This window comes from Entelurus aequoreus, linkage group LG01, assembly GCF_033978785.1.
Source record: "Entelurus aequoreus isolate RoL-2023_Sb linkage group LG01, RoL_Eaeq_v1.1, whole genome shotgun sequence".
Taxonomy (NCBI): Eukaryota; Metazoa; Chordata; class Actinopteri; order Syngnathiformes; family Syngnathidae; genus Entelurus; species Entelurus aequoreus.
In genome coordinates, this window is record NC_084731.1 from 42,952,304 (window position 1) to 42,972,791 (window position 20,488).

The window sequence follows — 20,488 nt, forward strand, 5'->3', positions numbered from 1 at the left end:
GTATCCTTTTTTACAAGTGATCCCCTCCCAGAGAGTCTGCTGGGAAACATGGCGTTCCTTGGTGTTCATAAAGGAAACAGTCCACTCATAGTGGTGTTTTCAATTTTATGTGCCAGAAAAAAGAGACGATATTTTGCAGCAGTTAATATGGATGAACTCTAATATTGTAATAGATGGAAAGCCTTTCTTTTGGAAAAATATGTTTGAAAGAGGAATCATTTTTGTCAATGATATTATCAATGAGAACGGTAAAATTATGAAGTATGATGAATTTAGAGCTATGTATGGTGATGCTTGCTCAAGCTTTTCATTTTATCAACTAACTGGAGTAATTGGGAAAAGATGGAAACAAATAATTAATTATGGAACTACTAAATTATTAGTTTGTAAACCTCTAATAAGAAATTCTAGTTGGCAAAAAGGAACTAAAATAAATAGAAAAATATATAATTTTTATTTAATAAAGAAATCTTTGAAGGCTGCCTCATACAACACAAATGGAAAATGGGAGGACTTTTTTGACTGCCCGTTGCCATGGGATGCCATATTCAAACTAATCTATAAAACCACTATCGATGTGCAAAATCGTTATTTTCAAATTAAAATTATTTATTACTTCTTACCCACAGGGAAAATGTTAAAATTATGGAATATGACAGAGTCAGATGATTGCCGATTTTGTTGTCAGGAGCCTGAATCCACCCTGCATTTGTTTTGGTATTGTCATATTGTGTCTTTGTTTTGGGTGGAAGTTGAAAAAATGTGTTTAAGGATTGGTTTGTTTATGAAGCTTAATGTGGTTTCTGTTATTTTAGGAGAGTTCATTGACAATCATGATTTAGTCAATTTAATTATAGTACTCGGTAAAATGTTTATTTTTAAGGCCAAAAACAGATATTCACTTAGTATTACTTTCTTTAAAACATTTATTCAGTATTTTCTAACTTTAGAAAGTTACATGGTTGAAAACGATAATGATGCCAAAAAACATTAAAAAAAAAGATGAGAAGTCCTCAAAGGCTTATTTTGAAAGTATAATTATGTTTATAGATTATATGATATCTGTTGTTGTGTTCCCTAATTTGAGTGACCTGGACATAATCTGGACTGTACATAAATGCTTATTTTGAAAATGTAATTTTGTTTATAAATTATATGCAATCTGTTGTGTTCCCTAAGTTTTTTCTGTGTACATGAATGAAGGTGTGTGTTGCTGAGTCCGACTTGGACATTATCTGGACTGGGCCTGGTTTAAAAAACCCTTTAAACAAATCTAATTTCATTGACAACCAGGGGCCGTACTTATCAAGCTTCTTAGGAGTAAGAGTTGACTTAAGAGTAAATAAATTCTTCGCTGAAAGCTGCACTTAAAAGTTAGTTATCAAGCGTCTTACTCACACTTTCAGCAAAGTGTAGGACTGAATCTTAAGTGTCACACTCAGAGCTGAATTACGACATTACTATGTGCCGTAAACGGAATTTTAGGTGACGTCATTTCTGTGTCCATAGAAATGACCAATCACGGAATGGAATCCGTTGTCTAAGAATAAAGAAATATCTTGGAAATATTTAAGTGGACAATGGGAGTGTATATTTTGACAATAAACTACAAAATAATACAAAACAAACTAGTCCCCGCTGGCACTCACGCTACCGCTCCCTCTCTTCTATCGCCCACACACTCACTGATGTCACTCACCTCACGGCCACACACAAACGCTACTGTCATAACATTTTCTTTCCAATTCATTAATTAGGCAACTAATTTGAAACTGGTGTGGGTGGCTCTATATATACTAGCCCACTGCAGACACATGCAGAAATCAACAAGGAATCGAAAAGTATTAAATCTGTGACAAAAATAATATCTAAACGATACCGTTTGATCAGCTGCTCGTCATCAAAAAAAAAAAAAACATTGTTCCGTTCCCTGAACGTTCGCGCACGTCTCTCTCGCCTCAGTGCCATCCCCTGCTGGCAACTCCTAACCACTTAAGACACCTCTGAAGGTCTCTTAAATATCGTGGAGAGTAGGAGTGATTCTTAGACTTAAGAACGTTGATAAAAAGTATTTATTCTTAAGTTTGAGAGTAGGACTAAATTTCGCAAATTCTCAGGACTTAAGTGTAAAGTAAAATGGCACTCTAAGAAGCTTGATAAGTACGGCCCCTGGTCTGTTGAAGATAAGGCCCTTTTTTTTTAAAATAAAATAAAATAAGATAAATAAAAAACATTTTCTTGGATAAAAAAGAAAGTAAAACAATATAAAAATAATTACATAAAAAATAGTAATTAATGAAAATGTTAGTGGACCAGCAGCCTATACAATCATGTGTGCTTCAGGGACTGTGTCCCTTGCAGATGTGTTGTCTATGTTGTGGGAACCAGAATATTGGTAGCAGAAAGAAATAACCCCTTTTGTGTGAGTGGGTGTGGATGAGTGTGCATGGGGGAGGTTGTTTGGGTTGATGCACTGATTGAAAGTGTATCTTGTGTTTTTTCTATGTAGATTTAAATTTAAAAAAATAAAAAATAAAAAATAAATGTTTATTTTTTTTATTTATTTATTTATTTATTTTTTTTTTTAGAACAGGCCCGCGGGCGACTCATCTGGACCGCACGGGCAACCTGGTGCCCGCGGGCACCGCGTTGGTGACCCCTGGTGTAAAGTAACAACGTTAAAAAATTTAAATGTTGTCTAAATGAAACACGATTGATGGAAACTGCTTTTTATTCCACCTAGGTAATTCCATAACATGAAATTGCTCAGTCATTCAGTATGACAGTGGTTTACTTAAGAAAATTACTGGCAATTAAAATAAGTCACTAATTAGAGAGAGAGAGAGAGAGAGAGAGAGAGAGAGAGAGAGAGAGAGAGAGAGAGAGAGAGAGAGAGAGAGGAGAGAGAGAGAGAGAGAGAGAGAGAGAGAGAGGAGAGAGAGAGAGAGAGAGAGAGAGAGAGAGAGAGGGAGAGAGAGAGAGAGAGAGAGAGAGTGTGTGTGTACAGGCCAAAAATTTGGACACACCTTCTCATTCAATGCGTTTTCTTTATTTTCATGACTATTTACATTTACTATTTACTGAAGGCATCAAAACTATGAATGAACACATGTGGAGTTCTGTGCTTAACAAAAAAACATGAAATAACTAAAAACATGTTTTATATTCCAGTTTCTTCAAAATGACCACCCTTTGCTCTGATTACTGCTTTGCACACTCTTGGCATTCTCTTGATAAGCTTCAAGAGGTAGTCACCTGAAATGGTTTTCAATTCACAGGTGTCAGTTTTGATGCCTTTAGTGACAATCTACAATGTAAATAGTCATGAAAATAAATTATATATAAATATGCACGCACACGCGCGCACACACACACACACACACACACACACACACACAAATATCCTTTTATTGTAGACTATATGGAGACATTTATACAGAGTTAATTATAAATAACATTCAGTGGAGAATAACACTATCATTTGTTTCTCCTTGTGATTTTATATTGTTTGAAGATCATTCCTCAAGAGCAGCAAAACTTGAAATGTACTACATTTTAAATTTTACCAAACACATTAGGTATATTTGCACAAATTGTCGGTATCGGATTGGATTAACCGATACCACCCTGAATTTCACTTTTTTTCGGATCAGAAAGAAAATCAGGCACATTGCAAATTAATATCTGATTGGTTTAGTCGCTGTCATGTCTGTGTTAATCATGTGATTGTTTTGCTTGGGTTTTGGGCTCTTTTTAGTTCCTGGTTGCACTTCCTTGTTTGGTTTGGTTTCCATGGTCACCCATTAGTTTTCACCTGTCATGTCACGCACCTGTTCACCTGTCTTGTCACGCACCTGTTTTCACTGATCACGTCACTATTTAAATCTGTCTGTTTCTGTTGTTCGTCCTGGCGTCCTCGCACTTTTTGATCCCTCCACTTCATGTCATGTCACAGTTCTTTGCCAAGTAAGTTTTGTTCATTTATGCCACAGTTAAGTGTTTTTGTTTTATTGTTCATAGTTTCTGCCTTTGTGCAAGTTTTGTGTTTCTACCCAAGTTTTGTATTTCCGCCCTCGTGCAAGTCTTTTGTTTTGTATAGTCAAGTTTTCTACCTCCACTGTGAGCGCCTTTTGTTTATTCCTTTTTTTATTGTTAAATAAACATGTATTTAAATTCACGCCTCGCACGGGCCAATTTTCCTTTGCCTTCTGTGAGAACAAACCACGCCATAGACCCAGTCGTGCCAGTAGGACGCCAGCAGAAGAGTTTCTCCGCAAGAAAATTGGACGTTATTGACGAGGCTTCTTGGGAGGTGCTGCGCGCGATGGAGACTGAGACGCTGCGCTTTTCCCCCAGGGAGCGCAGGGGGATGATGTGGGGGAATGGAGGCAAGCTGGTGCCGATCGGCGCGTCGTTCCCGTCCCGGAAGCGTCGCCAAGGACGAGGGAAGACTTCCGCGAGCCGGCAGGACACGCCGCTCCCACAAGCCCCTCCCCCTCCGGGCGGAAGCAAGCAGCAGCCAGCCCGGCTTCGCCCTGATGACATCACAGACCAGGATTTTTTTTTCAAGACTTTTTCTTTTGATCACTCACCTCCAGCAAAAGATTGTAAAAACATTATAAGACTTTATCAGGACATGTTTTTACAAATTAGATCCTGTCAGTCACAGTCACCCAGTTTTCATGCCCCGCCCCCCAGGACTCAAGCCACGCCCAAGTCACACTTTTTTTTTTCACCCAAAAGATCCCAGGTACAAGAAGAAAGACTTTTTGGACAATTTAGAGGGGAGGATTTAGCCCCCCTCCTGACCTCCCTCCACCCACCCCAAAAGACGGTTCCAGACCGCGGGGAGCGCGTCTGGGATCCGCTCCTTGAGGGGGGGGCTAGGGCTGGGAAATGTTCAGGTGGGGTGGCTCAGCATCGTCACGCCAAGCCACAGCCTCCAGCTCGGCCACCACCACCTGTCTTTCGACCTGCCAAACCACAGCCACCAGCACGGCCACCACCAGTTTTTCGACCATTCCAAGATCCACCTGCTCCACGCCCAGCTCCACGCCAAGCCCCACCACGCCAAGCGCCACCAGTACCTGCTCCACGCCAAGCGCCACCAGTACCTGCTCCACGCCAAGCGCCGCCAGTACCTGCTCCACGCCAAGCGCCGCCAGTCGCAGCTTCACGACGCCAAGTGCCGCCAGTCGCAGCTTCACGACGCCAAGTGCCGCCAGTCGCAGCTTCACGACGCCAAGTGCCGCCAGTCGCAGCTTCACGACGCCAAGTGCCGCCAGTCGCAGCTTCACGACGCCAAGTGCCGCCAGTCGCAGCTTCACGACGCCAAGTGCCGCCAGTCGCAGCTTCACGACGCCTAGTGCCGCCAGTCGCAGCTTCACGACGCCTAGTGCCGCCAGTCGCAGCTTCACGACGCCCAGTGCCGCCAGTCGCAGCTTCACGACGCCCAGTGCCGCCAGTCGCAGCTCCACGACGCCCAGTGCCGCCAGTCGCAGCTCCACGACGCCCAGTGCCGCCAGTCGCAGCTCCACGACAAAACCAAGCACCGCCACACCAAGACCAAGTCCAAGCACCGCCACACCAAGACCAAGTCCAAGCACCGCCACGCCAAGACCAACCACGCCAAGACCAACCACGCCAAGACCAACCACGCCAAGTCCAAGACCAACCACGCCAAGACCAAGACCAACCACGCCAAGTCCAAGACCAACCATGCCAACACCAAGACCAAGTCCAAGACCAACCATGCCAAGACCCAGACCCTCGCCAAGACCAAGACCAAGACCCCCGTCAAGACCAAGACCCCCGTCAAGACCAAGACCCCCGCCAAGACCAAGACCCCCGCCAAGACCAAGACCCCCGCCAAGACCAAGACCCTCGCCAAGACCAAGACCCTCGCCAAAACCAAGACCCGCCACGCCAAGCTTCGCCGCCTTACCCGCCACGGCAAGCTTCGCCGCCTTACCCGCCACGCCAAGCTTCGCCGCCTGACGCGCCACGCCAAGCTTCGCCGCCTGACGCGCCACGCCAAGCTTCGCCGCCTGCCATGATGACGACGCGCCTGCCTCCTCGTCTGCCACGAAGGTGGCCACTGCCTGGTCGTCCGCCACGCCACGTGCGCCCACCTCTTCGTCGGCCACGCATGTGGCCCTTCCCGGGTCGCCCACCTCGCCGGTGGTGGCGGCGTTCCACTCGCCGCCGCCACATGACTATGCCTCGGTGGATTCGGGGCCACTTGGCCTGGCGACCCACCGCCATGTCCCCCTCCCGCCCCCCCATGACTCTTGTTCATTTTTTTTGTGTTGGGACATCTGGGATCTGTCCGTAAGGGGGGGGCTCTGTCATGTCTGTGTTAATCATGTTTTTGTTTTGCTTGGGTTTTGGGCTCTTTTTAGTTCCTGGTTGCACTTCCTTGTTTGGTTTGGTTTCCATGGTCACCCATTAGTTTTCACCTGTCATGTCACGCACCTGTTCACCTGTCTTGTCACGCACCTGTTTTCACTGATCACGTCACTATTTAAATCTGTCTGTTTCTGTTGTTCGTCCTGGCGTCCTCGCACTTTTTGATCCCTCCACTTCATGTCATGTCACAGTTCTTTGCCAAGTAAGTTTTGTTCATTTATGCCACAGTTAGTGTTTTTGTTTTATTGTTCATAGTTTCTGCCTTTGTGCAAGTTTTGTGTTTCTACCCAAGTTTTGTATTTCCGCCCTCGTGCAAGTCTTTTGTTTTGTATAGTCAAGTTTTCTACCTCCACTGTGAGCGCCTTTTGTTTATTCCTTTTTTATTGTTAAATAAACATGTATTTAAATTCACGCCTCGCACGGGCCAATTTTCCTTTGCCTTCCGGAGAAGCAAAACCCAAGAATCAAGTCGTGACAGTCGCATCCAGTAGCCAATACTAAGCAAGCCAAAGTGCTTTACGGAAAATCAAAAGGCAAAAATAAAGATATAAAATCATAAAATTCTATTTAAAATCAGAAAATATCAAACAATCATAATTAATTTAAATATATCAAATACTGTAGATAAAGTACTTTTAGTTTTCATACGCACAATTTAAAAAAAAAGTTTTTTCAGCTTGGATTTGAACATTGCCAACGCTGAAGAGGCCTGTCTCACATCTTCAGGGAGACCATTCCAGATTTTAGGAGCATAAAACTGAAACTCAGTTTCACCATGTTTGGTCCTTGACTCTTAACATGTCAAGAGATGTATTTTGGCACAAGACTATGAAAAGTACTGTACTATTGATATGTTTTAGTTCATTTAGTCAACAAATGCTTGATTTAGGGCAAAAATGTTGCATAATATGCTAACAAAAATATAACATTTCCCAACCCCCCAAAAAACATCTTATTTGATCGAGCTGCAATATTCGAAGCCTGATGTGGAAAGGGACAGCTATAATCTTACATGACTAGAATTGTTCCTACTCTCGCTATCTCTGCCAGTGATCAATTAAAGTAAATTAATAATACTGTGGCGCAAATGATAAACGTTCAGGAAGGACTCAAAAAATGAACAGGGAGGTGACTACACATGACACCATCCAGTCATTGTGTCAGAGATGAAAGCGATCAAATGATATAAATATAATTTAACACATAAAAAAGGGAACACACCAGTCTTAGCATTAAAAGACAACAAAGCAACTTTGAAAAATTAAAATACACAAATTAATGCCTAAAGCTCTGAAATAAAGCAGCTGGCTCAAAGTATTTGCAGTGACGCATGATGGGAACAAGAAAGTAGAGCCGCTACAATGCAATATTAAATGCTCGCAGACTGTAGACAAGAGTCTACGATTACTTTGGGAAAAGCGTGGTGACATCAATCAAAATCTGTTCAGAAGTGAATGTAAGGACAGTTTGGGCTTGCTTTAAACTAAGAAATGATAAAAAAAAGAACCTTTGTTCATTCTTCCAGAATCTACTTTAAACCCCTGTCTTATATTCTTAGAAACTGTAGCACTGCCTTGGAACTTGGGAGTCCAATATGAAAGAATCGTAACTTCGTTCACTCAGGATTGTATGGATTTTGGAGCTAAACAAAAAGTTGCCGCTAATAACACAAAGCTACACGTAGGTTGTTCTTTTCTTTTTTTTAAAAAATATATATATTGCATCGTCTTGAAAGTAAAAAATCAAAGTAGGCCACTGCATCCTTTGATGTTTCAGTGTGCAATATAAGGCAATATGACAGTTTCAGACCTTTGGTGTGACAATAATTTGTTAAGTGGACCTTACTCAATTATAATTGAATACCCCTAAAAGGTTGCAAGGCATTATACCACTTCCTCTTGAGACTCAGGATAGACATATACTGTATACTCGAATAGATATAGTCCCATCTTGGTGGTGTGGGACACTGTGTGAGACAAACTCTGGACAATATGTGTGCATACTATCAAAGGAAGAAATGTGCATGCACATTCGTTTGGTCAGATTCATAAAGTTTGCGAACTCCAGCTCAACTTTTATTAACACATCAAAAGATGCTGAACTCCACAGCCATTTGCCTATAAAAGCCTTGTTTTCATTCAAGCTGATTCCAAAGCCACAGACTCAAAATGATTGTAAAATAAGACATAATTTAGATTTACGTTATTAATTATTCTTTAAACAATAGAAATTATATGAGGGGCTGCTTGCTCAAAGTTTCATTCTTTAAACCCAAAAGTATAACAAGAACACAATCAGATAACTTCTGTTACCATTAGTAGTTTAACAAAACTTTTTTTTCAAACGTGTATGTATTTCCACAATACTAATGTACCACGCCTTCCGCCTGTTTGCAGCTGGGATAGGCTCCAGCACCCTCCGTGGCCCCGTCAGGGACAAGCGGTAGAAAAATGGATGGATGGATGGAAAAATTGCTCGTTCTGGCTTGTCTACTCAAGTGTTGTCACACACACACACACACACACACACACACACACACACACACCACACACACAACACACACACACACACACACCAAACAAAAGCACTCCAAGAGAAGCAACACACAATTTGCAGTCATGTTGTTACCTAAACTCTGCCAAACTGGTATCATGAGCTGACAAGCCATAAAAGAATAATTGAAGTTAACGTGTGTGTGTGTGTGTGTGTGTGTGTGTGTGTGTGTGTGTGTGTGTGTGTGTGTGTGTGTGTGTGTGTGTGTGTGTGTGTGTGTGTGTGTGTGTGTGTGTGTGTGTGTGTGTGTGTGTGTGTGTGTGTGTGTGTGTGTGTTTGTACATGCTCAAAGCCAGAAAACCACATGATTTAATGCTTAGTTTGTAAAGTTAGTACCCTCTGGGCAGCCACTTAATGGTTGCAAACAGCTCCTTTAACTTTGAGGTCAATGAAATGTACAGTTTCAGGCAATTATGTGATTACAGTATGTGGAAGAAATAAAATGGAACAAAAGTGAACATTAAAAGGACCTGTATCATCCAGATGCCCATTATTTCACTAACTAGTTTTCTATATGTGCTTTTTGCTCAAGAAAATTAAACTGGCAGTCATTTCCCTTAATATCCTTTTTGAGCAAATCAGTAGATGTAGTGTTTGTCGGAAGGGCCGTAGGCGCAAATTGGCAACCACTCTTCCGTCAGTCTACTCCAAGGCAGCTGTGGCTACAAATGTAGCTTACCACCATCGAAGTGTGCATGTGGAGTGAATGAATGATGGGTCCTCAGTTCTTTCTGTAAAGAACTTTTGGTGTCTACAAAACGCGCTATATAAATCTAATCCATTATTATTATTAATATGAATATATAAATTAAATTGAATGTTATGGTTGGCAGGTTAGCCTCACAGTCAGGAGATCAAGAGTTTGAATCTGTTTGGGCATTACTGTGTGGACAAGATAATGATGTTATTGCTCAGAGCTTCATAGAGACAAGTCTCCCCCGATTACATTCTAACGGTCATCAGCAAGAATTGGATATAATTGGGTACATTTTGGAAATTCAGCATGCAAACTGTACTTTGGTGAAGTAGCGAGAGCAGAGGAGCAGTGACCGTGAGGGAGGTATTCAGCTCCCAAGAAAACCATCTTTCTATTGCCGCCTTACTCTGATTTAGAGACACAATTCTTACAACCCCAAAAACTAGGGATGAATTATATTTTTGTCAAGCCAATGCAGTCAATTTGCTTCTCAAGACCGATACTGATAACCAGTAACTAACTAATCTTACTTTTTATTTTTTTTATTTAAATTTAATTTTTTTAATTTAAATTTAACTGCAGTTTGGCACCTTTCTTTGCGGTTGGCAGGCGTCCTCATAAGCTTTCAAAACACTGTTGCAGCAATGCTGGCATTTCAGATGGCTGATAAGGTTTGATTTGATGTTTGCAGACTATTTGGTACAAATAGCACACAGCATGTCCAAATTCCTCTTGAACAGTGAAGACGTCCCACACAATCGACGCCTTGTTTGTTTAAAGTGAGCTCAGGGGAAGTTTACAACACGGTTCACAACACAGGTAGGAAAACCAGAGCACTGGATTTGCTCGCCCTAACAAGTTATTTTTAACGTTATTTGATGAATTGGTGTGGCATCATAATTCCTCATATTGCCTGTAAAATTACCTGTCTTGCACCCCTACAAAAAACAGTTATCAAGAAAAAGCGACCAACATTACTAAGCAGCAATTATCGCTGGACATTCGACAAGTCGCCATACATGGATCTCACCAATTAGTGGAATCTTGTTGATATCTTGTGACGTTCTTGCAACCCAACCATCGACGAGACTAGTGGCATGAAAATGAAAGCAGAGAAGAACAGTGCTGAGGGGAAGAGGCGGATGATATTTAAGTAAATCAAAGAATGACAGAGGCAGTAAGGAGCGTACGACTTGTACAACTTCTAAGTCCGTACAACTTCAAAGTCTGCACCATACTGAAGGAGGCGGAGTCATAACGCCAGCCAAAAACGTTAAAAACACATCTAAATGGTGTCATGTCTGTGATTATGTTTTGTTTTAGTCATGTTCGGATTTGGTTTTGGACTTTTTGTGCACTTTTATTTGTCACCATAGCAACCATTAGTTTCACCTGGTTCACATTGTCATGTCACGCACCTGTTCACGGTTAGAGTCACGCACCTGTTTTCACTGATCATGTCACTATATAAGCTTTTCTGTTTCTGTTGTTCGTCCTGGCGACATCACATTCACTCCTGCCACTCTGTTCACGCTCATGATCCATGCTGTTCTTTTTCATGCCATGTTCACAGTTCCTTGTCACGTAAGTTTTTGTTTAATGTTCATAGTTCTCCGCCATTGTGCGCGCCTTTTGTTTTCCTAGTCAAGTTTTTTACCTCTGCTGTGAGCGCCTTTTGTTTATACCCTTTTGAGCCTTTTGAGTTTAAATATTAAAACATGTCCTCACCTGCACGTCATGTCCAGTTAAGTTGCTTTGCACCACGGAAAAACAATCCACGCCAAGGACCAAGTCGTGACAGATGTCGCCAGCAATCCGTTTTTCCGCAAGCAACTTGGCGGATGGAGGAAGGAAGGTGGGAAGCGCTAGGTGCCATGGGGGACCGAGATTTGATGTGGGGGCCAAATGGCAAGCTAATTCCGATTAGCTCCATTTGGTCCGAGGATGGCGCTGCGTCACCGCAGTCCCGGAAGCGCCGCTCCAGACCGAGGACGTCAGGGAAGGTGAGCGGACAGAACGCAGCGCTCTTGCAAGCTCCTCCCCCTCCGGGCGGAAGTGGGCCGCAGCCTGCCCGGCTTCCCCAGGATGACATCACAGACCAGGATTTTTTTTTTCTGAACTCTTTTTCTTCTGATCATCCGCCCCCAGCAAAAGACTCTAAGTCCAAGATAGAGCACTATCAAAACATGTTTTTAGAAATAAGAGCATGTCAATCACAGTCACCCAGTTTTCATGTCCCGCCCCCCAGGACGCCCATGTCACAAAAAAACATTTTCTCACTCACAAAGTCCCAGGTAGAAAAAGAGAGACTTTTTGGACAGTTTGGAGGGGAGGATTCTGTCCCCCTTCCGACCTCCCGCGGGGAGCGCGTCTGGGATCCGCTCCTTGAGGGGGGGGCTAGGGCTGGGAATTGTTCAGGTGGGGTGGGTCAGCTTCGCCATGCCAAGCCACAGCCTCCAGCTCGGCCACCACCACCTGAATTTCGTCATGCCAAGCCACAGCCTCCAGCACGACCACCACCACCAGTCTTTCAACCTGCCAAGCCACAGCCACCAGCACGGCCCCCACCACCAGTCTTTCGACCTGCCAAGCCACAGCCTCCAGCTAGGCCACCTCCACCTGCTCCACGCCCAGCTCCACGCCAAGCTCCACCACGCCAAGCGCCACCAGTACCTGCTCCACGCCAGGCACCTGTTGCAGCTCCACGCCAAGTTCCGCTACCTTCTCCACGCCGCCAAGTTCCGCTACCTGCTCCACGCCGCCAAGTGCCGCCAGTCGCAGCTTCACGACGCCAAGTGCCGCCAGTCGCAGCTTCACGACGCCAAGTGCCGCCAGTCGCAGCTTCACGACGCCAAGTGCCGCCAGTCGCAGCTCCACGACGCCAAGTGCCGCCAGTCGCAGCTCCACGACGCCAAGTGCCGCCAATCGCAGCTCCACGACGCCAAGACCCCTCAAGCCAAGACCAAGTCCAAGACCCCTCAAGCCAAGACCAAGTCCAAGACCCCTCACGCCAAGTCCAAGACCCCTCACGTCAAGTCCAAGACACACCACCCCAAGACACACCACCCAAAGACCAAGACTGCCAAGACCAAGACTGCCAAGACCAACACCAAGACTGCCAAGACCAACACCAAGACTACCAAGACCAACACCAAGATTGCCAAGACCAAGACTGCCAAGACCAACACCAAGACCAATGTCGTAGAATTTCTGACCTTTTGACCTATATTTCGTGTCTTTTAAGAATGTCCGCTCATTTTCAATTCTCTTGTATTTTGTGCCATTGAATGGACCAGTTGTGGGACAAAAGTGAATATTAAGTCGTGCCAACCTGTCTACAGAATGTGTTGACTGTCTAAAGGATTCGAGTTGTTATGGAACAGATAGGAAAAACAACAAGACATTGACGCACTCGATAAGGAACAATGACGCACAACAGACATATAAAAAATGGCAGAAGACCGGAACTCGAGAGTGATTTAGGCTTGTGTGTGTCTTGTTGGCTCCGGAGTAACATGTGGTCTGTCTGCACGGCCAACTTAATTCAACCTGCACTTCTGATAATGGGTAAATAAATTTGTTGTACTAAACTACTTTTGTTGCCTGTTTAAGCTTCGGACAATCCACTACACAAATTGGCGTCACAAACAGGATGGTTTAGAAGCTACAGGTCGACAGCCGCTCCCGCTCTCTCAGTCAGGCAGACAGTGTGCTGCACGCGCGCATAACAAGGTAAGCGTTTTGCTTAAAGTGTAAACATTTTCTGCCTGGAGAGAGCCGGATCGATAAGACTAATTGCTGAATCTATTTTTGATAAAAGATAGGTTTAGTCAGGTTCTCCAAAAACAACCTGGACTGGGGTAAATTATGGTTGGATTGAGTTGTTTTATATGTGACCATTTGTCTGTGTGTTTGTTGAAAACTTGTGATTTCTTGTTTTTAACATAAGGGGATTGTTGATAGAATTTTGGTGGTTTGGAGTGTAGAAGCATAGACGATGTGAGACGAAAAATTTATTTTAACCTCTTCATCCTCTGTCGTTGTTGGCAGAGGATGCTTTTTTCTGCAAGTACATTAGGTTAGCCGGAGTTGGACACAGCGAAATTTAAGGCAAGGTTGGCTAAACTGGTGTGACATTTGACCCACACAAATTTATGACGTCTATGAAGGTCCTACGTATCTGTCTATGTGGAAGCTGCAGCCGGGTAAAAAGTCTGATATAAGGTGATCGTTCAGTGACTCCGGTAAAGGAGATCAACTGAGCCAAGTTGTCACGAATTTGGAAATTTGCTGCAGTATAGATGGATAGAGTTAAGGGCTCCGTATGGTAGAGCCTTGGTGAAACTATATGGACTGACCAGACACGATGTACTGTAGGATTGGGGGGTGATTCCTGGTGATTCTACAGCTGTTATCCGTGTTGGTCAGGAAGGAAAAGCAGGGTTTGCTTCGCTAAACGGGTTAATCGCCGTTATATGAGTAAGAATGACCTGCGTGTGTGTGTTATGAGACAGCCGATTCCACAAAAGCACGCGTGCATTAGTTGTTTATATTGGTCCGGACCAGGGGGGAGTGGTTTGTGGGATAAAAATGTGTGTTTTTTTTAAATTTATATATATATATATATATCTGCGTATTGTAATAACATTTGTGTAGCACCTGGTTTCTTATCTGTTTTAATTCCCCTCTGAAAAAACTCACCTTGGTGACCCCTCACGCTTTTTTCGCACCCACGCTGATCTGCAAGAGCTGGGAAATTGTCGGTTATGTGTGTGCGTGTGAGAAAATAGACAAAGTTATGTACAGAAAACACATGAGTGAATGATCCATCCATATAATTATTTTCTTCCGCTTATCAAGAGGTTGGATCGCGGAGGCAGCAGCCTAAGCAGGGAGGCTCCCCCTTTTGGGCGCTGCGAGCGAATTCCAGTCATTTGAATTTGTTTTTAACTATACTGGTGATTGTGACTGTGCGATATTACAGTTGTTTTACACACTGAGATTTTGAGTACGGGGAAAAAGGCTCTTGCTCGCTGGTAAATTCTCTGTGTGTGAGTGACTGTGTGACGCATATAAAGAAAAAAAAAAGGAGTCTAAGCTGGAAGACATTTTGAGATAAGAGTGTGTGCGTGTGGCGAGGCTGTGTGAGTGTCAGCTGTACGAGGCGTGGGCCGAAGAGGTGTGACAATGTTAGGATAGCATTGAGCTAGGATAGCATTGAGCTAGGTTAGCATTGTGTTAGCATAGCATTGAGCTAGGTTAGCATTGTGTTAGCATAGCATTGGGCTAGGTTAGCAAAAGTTTGCTTACTGAGGCATAGTAAGGCTAAGTTAGCATCTAGCTTGGCATTACTAAGTGTGGTTGAACAGTTATTCTCGGTCTGTAGAGTGTGCTAGTAGTAGGTGCTTGCTAAGTCCAGTAAAATAATAGATATATGGAAAATTACACGTTTAAATATCAATAAATAAATACGGATTGTGGGACATTGAAACATTGTTTAATTCATCATTCATTTATATGTCTAGTATACTTTTTTTTGGTACAGCCTTGTTGCTTATCTGATCCATCCAGTTTATGTGTGGAAGTTGAGACAAACACACACGCACGAACATCATAGATTAGGACACATTGTAACTTTGAATTAATAGTTATACAACAAATACATTAATAATATTGAATTTAAATTTGATAAAGATAAATTGATCATACATTGACATTTTAATTTTTTTTAGGAATAAACACACAATAAAATAAAAGTTAAATTTATGTTCTAATACATCTAAGGGCATCTGTGAAACAGAGTCTGAAGAAGTACAGATAAGAGCCACTCAGCGCCATTGTCAAAACAAAACGTAGAGAAGCGTTAAACAAATTCTAATCAGAAGGAAGACAGACCAAAATAGAAAATAGAAACATTGTGTGAAGTGTAAGGAAGAGATGGATACAGGATGTTGTTTGTAAAGGAAAACGAAAGTGAAGAAAAGATGAGAAAGTGACAAATGAAGGTATTCGTAAATGGTATGCTGTTGATTATGGTTAGCTGCAAGTTTGTTTATTTGTTTGTTTGTTTAGTTGTTTGAGTGAAAGGGGAAGAAATCAATAGGAATAATTACATGCAAAATGGAATAAAACTATGAGTGCGATAGATAATGAATGAATAAATGAAATAAGTTTATTTTGGTCATATAATCAACCATCAACCAATTTGTGTGAGCAGTTTAACAGTAAATTAGACATATTAACAATCATACACATTTACACACAGAACAAAAAAGAAAAAGAATGACCGAAAAAAGAATAGGCGGAAGCCAAAGCTTATATTGGCCTATGATATACAATTACTGAACATTAAATTACCTGGAACATCAACGTTAAAAGATGAAAGTAATTGTTACTATATTTTATAATGTTGAGAAAACTTTACTTTTCAAGGGTCTCCAAAACCATAACAAAAAACTACATGTGTTCAGCTCATCACTGAGGATGGTACATCATTTAACTCCTAAAACTGAAATACATTTGTGTTTTTATTTTTATTTTATTTGACCTATTTCAAAAATCAATATCCCCCGTAAATGATAGTTTTCTCTTCATAATGTAAATAAGCTAAGAATACAAACTGGAAGGCTGTTGTTCTTTACTCGGAAACATAATTGCCATTGTTTTAAAATTAAATTATCTGAACATTTAACACATTATGACTTATAAAAATGGATTGGTATGATCATAATAATAATGCTTTGTGTAATATTGAAATGAGCCTTTTAATTTTAAGTATTGGGTCTATATTTCTTCTATAAACATTTCCCCAAACTTCAAAACAATATTACATATGGAAAAATAAATGAATAATATAACATGTGCAGACATTTCTTATTCAGCATGTGTTTAACTTTATACCGAATAGCAATGGATTTGGATATTTTTCTTTAATATGTTCAATATGCGGCTTCCAACATATTAATGATCAATTACTATTCTCAAGAATGTAGTTCATATACTCTGTCAATTTCCACTTGATTCAACTTTAATTTTTGTTTCACAATTTGACTTTGCACCCTGGACAGGTCGCCACCTCATCACAGGGCCAACACAGATAGATAGACAGACAACATTCACACACTAGGGCAAATTTAGTCTTATTAATTTCTACATATTGAGATCTATTACTTAAAATAACTACTTAACCACTGTTGTGAAACACTTTTACTTTATGGGAGTATTGGGATAGGATTGAGGAAGATGTCTGCTGTGGTGGTGGTTAGTTTGGAAATTAATTTAATAAAAGTAACTTTAATGTGCAGTCTGGCATTTTAGTTTGGAGTAATTTGTGGTTTTATTTAGACATTGCAGTACACCATACCATGCGCCCGGGAATCATTTTTGGTGATTTGGCTCCCAAAATTTTTTGTGGTCTTTGGTGTGACTCGGCCGGGGTTTTGGGCTTGCGACATGCCGATCTCAGGGCGGACACTCTAACCACTAGGCCACTGAGATGAAGTAGGCAAACCAAATCTCAACAGCTTTCAGTTAGCTATAGATTTTGAGAGTATAATGCGAATAACTATAACTTTACAACTGTTTGCTGTGAATAGTGTTGAATAATAATTACAAACAACAGCCTACATTAATAATTAGAATAAGAGCCGATATGTAAAGTGTTAAAAAGAGGAGAAGTGTGATTAGGGCTGGCGCCTAGAGCATGGCCTTGTGTGTTTTGTTGTGACTAGGTTGGATAACCAGTCGGAGACAGGCAAGGAAAGGATAGGCAGCTTTGTTTGTGTGGCGTTTTTCATGCAACAAAGTGAAAGGAAAGAAAATAAAAGCAAAATTAAAATGCAGAGAATAAAAATAAACACAGTGCGGACGTTAAAAGTTAAAAGATTAAAAGATTTAGCTGAAAGATAAGGAGAAACGTGAATAAAAACATTCCTTTGTTTTGGAGAATATCACGCACAGCGGGAGGTCAGAGTGCAAGCATGACAGCTTGCTCGCGGCACTGATAGACAAATGATAGTTTAAATTAACTTATAGATAATCTTTAAGTGAATTAAAAGGGTATTTAAATACACATGAAGTAGTACGTATAATCTTTGAATTAAGGTTATTGATTAGCAATTAATGGGATAGTTAAGACTGTAATTTTAAAACGTGATATGCAAAATTGAACTAACCGAGAGGATATGAAAACGATGGGTGTACATGTTTTGAGTTCCAATTTCTGGAGGAAAAAACCTCAACAAAACGTAAAACCATACAGACGGACTTGGGTGGTAGCCACGGTTATGCTAGGTCAAGCGAGGGTGGAAAGATATGCAGCCGGGGGACAGCCAATCTGAACAAGACAAGCTCCAAAGTTGTAGCCAGAACATGCTCACAAAAAATACAGGTGTGACAGCAGGACGAACAGCAGGATACAAACAGACCCCTGCTGGACATAAGTGTCAACGGACAATGTTCAACACAATCTTTGAAGCATTCCTTTGTGGTCAACCTGCACACACCTTGTAATGACCTGCTTACGAACTGTGCCCTGACAATTCAATACCGCACAGAAGGAACTTCCTGATGTTGCCTGACAGCACGACATCAGCTGACAACTGCTGGGGACAACTGCTGGGGACGCCTCCCAGGAACGAGTGGAGGACGGGGACTGCTCCAACTGTCCTAGCACTAGCTGACTGAGGTGCGTCCGTGTGTCCTGCCACCCAAACCGCCAAAGTGTATGATCACCAATTAGACGACTCATAATAGGAGCCTTTTGACTCTTATATATGGTGGGACTCAAGGTATGGCCGCTCATGTGAACTATCCTTACAACAATTAGAATGGTATAAGATGGACAACTAATGACCCACATTGTTCCTTTGCTCTCTGTCCTGCCTACGAAACCAAAAATTTAGGTCAAATGATGAAACAGGGCGTAGCTGCCGCTGATTGAACCAATACGCAAATACCACATTTTTAATTATTTCGGTTGTCTGTTAAAAACAAAGCTATTGGCTGCAATTTGGACATTCCTGCTGTAGGCTACAAAGAGCTAGCAGCTACACAACAGCTGAGCTAAAACAAAATTTAAGCATATCAAATAATTATAATTGCTTATTACGTACACAAAGTCGCAGAGAGACAGAAGTCTGTAGAAAGTATTCAGTAACAAACGTGTCCGCATTATTAAACTTTCTACAACAGGAAATATACTGAACAAATACAGCAGTTACTGTCAGACTCTAATCTGGGATACCTTGTCTATCAGAGACATGGTTAAAACGCACAACACCTTTCGTTCTAATTAATGTCTCGGGGGACAAGATTACAGAAAATACAGATCGAGTGACAAAGGGGGGAGGAATTATGATTTATGAAAGGGAAAACATTAAAAGTAGATCAATTTGAGTATGTTGAAATTAAAATCACATTTTCCTCAGAAATGTATTTCAAGGTAATTGTAGTATACCGACCGACCACAGCTAAAGACATTTTTCTTGATTCATTTTCAGACATCCTCAAACAGCATAGTATGACAGAAGTAACGTCATGGGGGACGTTAATCCGGACTGGTTAAATAAAACACGTAGAAAGAAACTTAAGGATATTATAAACGGCTTCTACATGATACAAATGATAAGCAGCCCTACTAGAATTACAATTGGATGACAAAAATCAAAGAGAACATCTGTAAATACACGAATACAAAACCAGAAAGAAGAGTGCTAAAATAAAAATACCTTGGATTAATAAAACAATTTGGATTCTAATAAAGACATCGGGACTCAGCTCTCATAAGAGCAATTAAAACAGGTCTAAATACAGATCGTATGATTTTAAAAGTTTGGAGGAACAAAAGTTACAATGTTTATGCGGAAGTCTAAGACTGACTTTCACTTAGAATTAATCAAAGTTGCAAAAGGGAACATTAGAAAGTTATGGAAAACCAGATACAAACTTACGGAAAGAGAGCAAACAAGAAACAACACTATAACATTAAATAACAATGGCGCTACTATCGCAGACAGTCTGGACATAAGTAATAATTTTAATGAACATTTCATCCAGTCTGTACAAACCCTGAATAAAAAATCCCTCAAAATCACTGCAAATAATTGTCATTTATTCAGGATGGACTAATTTTAGAATTAACAAATGAAACAAAGTTAAACAAAATCTTCACTGTATTATCAGACTCACGATCTAGAGATGTATATATATATGGGTTGGACACTATCTTCCTAAAAACATATAAGGATTGTATTATTGTTCGTATAACAACGATTGATAAATAAATCAATAACGGAAAACACTTTCCCTACCACGTCGAGAAACTGCTACTATGATTAAATCCATAAAGCAGGAAATAAAGAAGACCAGAACATGTACAGACCAATTAGCCTTCTCCACGTTATAACAAAAGGAATAGAAAATTTGAAATTAAAAAGTGGCTTTGGAGCAATCAAGGCTGCTCACACGGTCACTAAGAGGGGCATTATGTTGACACATCAATTTAATGAGTATTATATTTATCTATGAGAGCATTTTTGTTGTAAATTGTGAAGTATCGCTGTTAAAATCTTGGTTGTTGTTACGAATGATGACAGATGTGAACAAGAGCATGTATTGTCTTTGTGTGATGATGTAAATAAGGTGTGGTAGTATTGTATGGGAAGTATGTGTCCATGAAGGGGCATTTGGTGACTTTTCTTATAATTGATTACATGCTACAGTATGATTATTTTTGATTAATTATTGATTATTATGAATGTATATATTTATTATGATTAATTAGTGTCATAATTTTATTGCTTGATTTTTGGATCCCTTTAATTTAGGTAG

The 20,488-nt window shown here is 41.2% G+C and overlaps 1 protein-coding gene across 3 annotated transcripts in view; it reads right to left on the minus strand.

The window, feature by feature from the left end:
• Nucleotides 1-20,488, minus strand: part of fkbp5 (FKBP prolyl isomerase 5) — a 69,043-nt gene that overhangs the window by 36,485 nt on the left and 12,070 nt on the right. Inside the window, exon 2 of one of the 3 annotated variants that reach the window (XM_062051159.1) lies at nucleotides 10,689-10,747. The exons of 1 other annotated variant lie outside the window; for it this stretch is intronic. The gene's annotated coding sequence lies outside the window, so the exon portion shown is untranslated. Of the gene's footprint in view, nucleotides 1-10,688; nucleotides 10,748-14,359; nucleotides 14,399-20,488 lie in introns of all 3 variants that reach the window. One more of the 3 variants, XM_062051168.1, reaches the window with a different exon arrangement.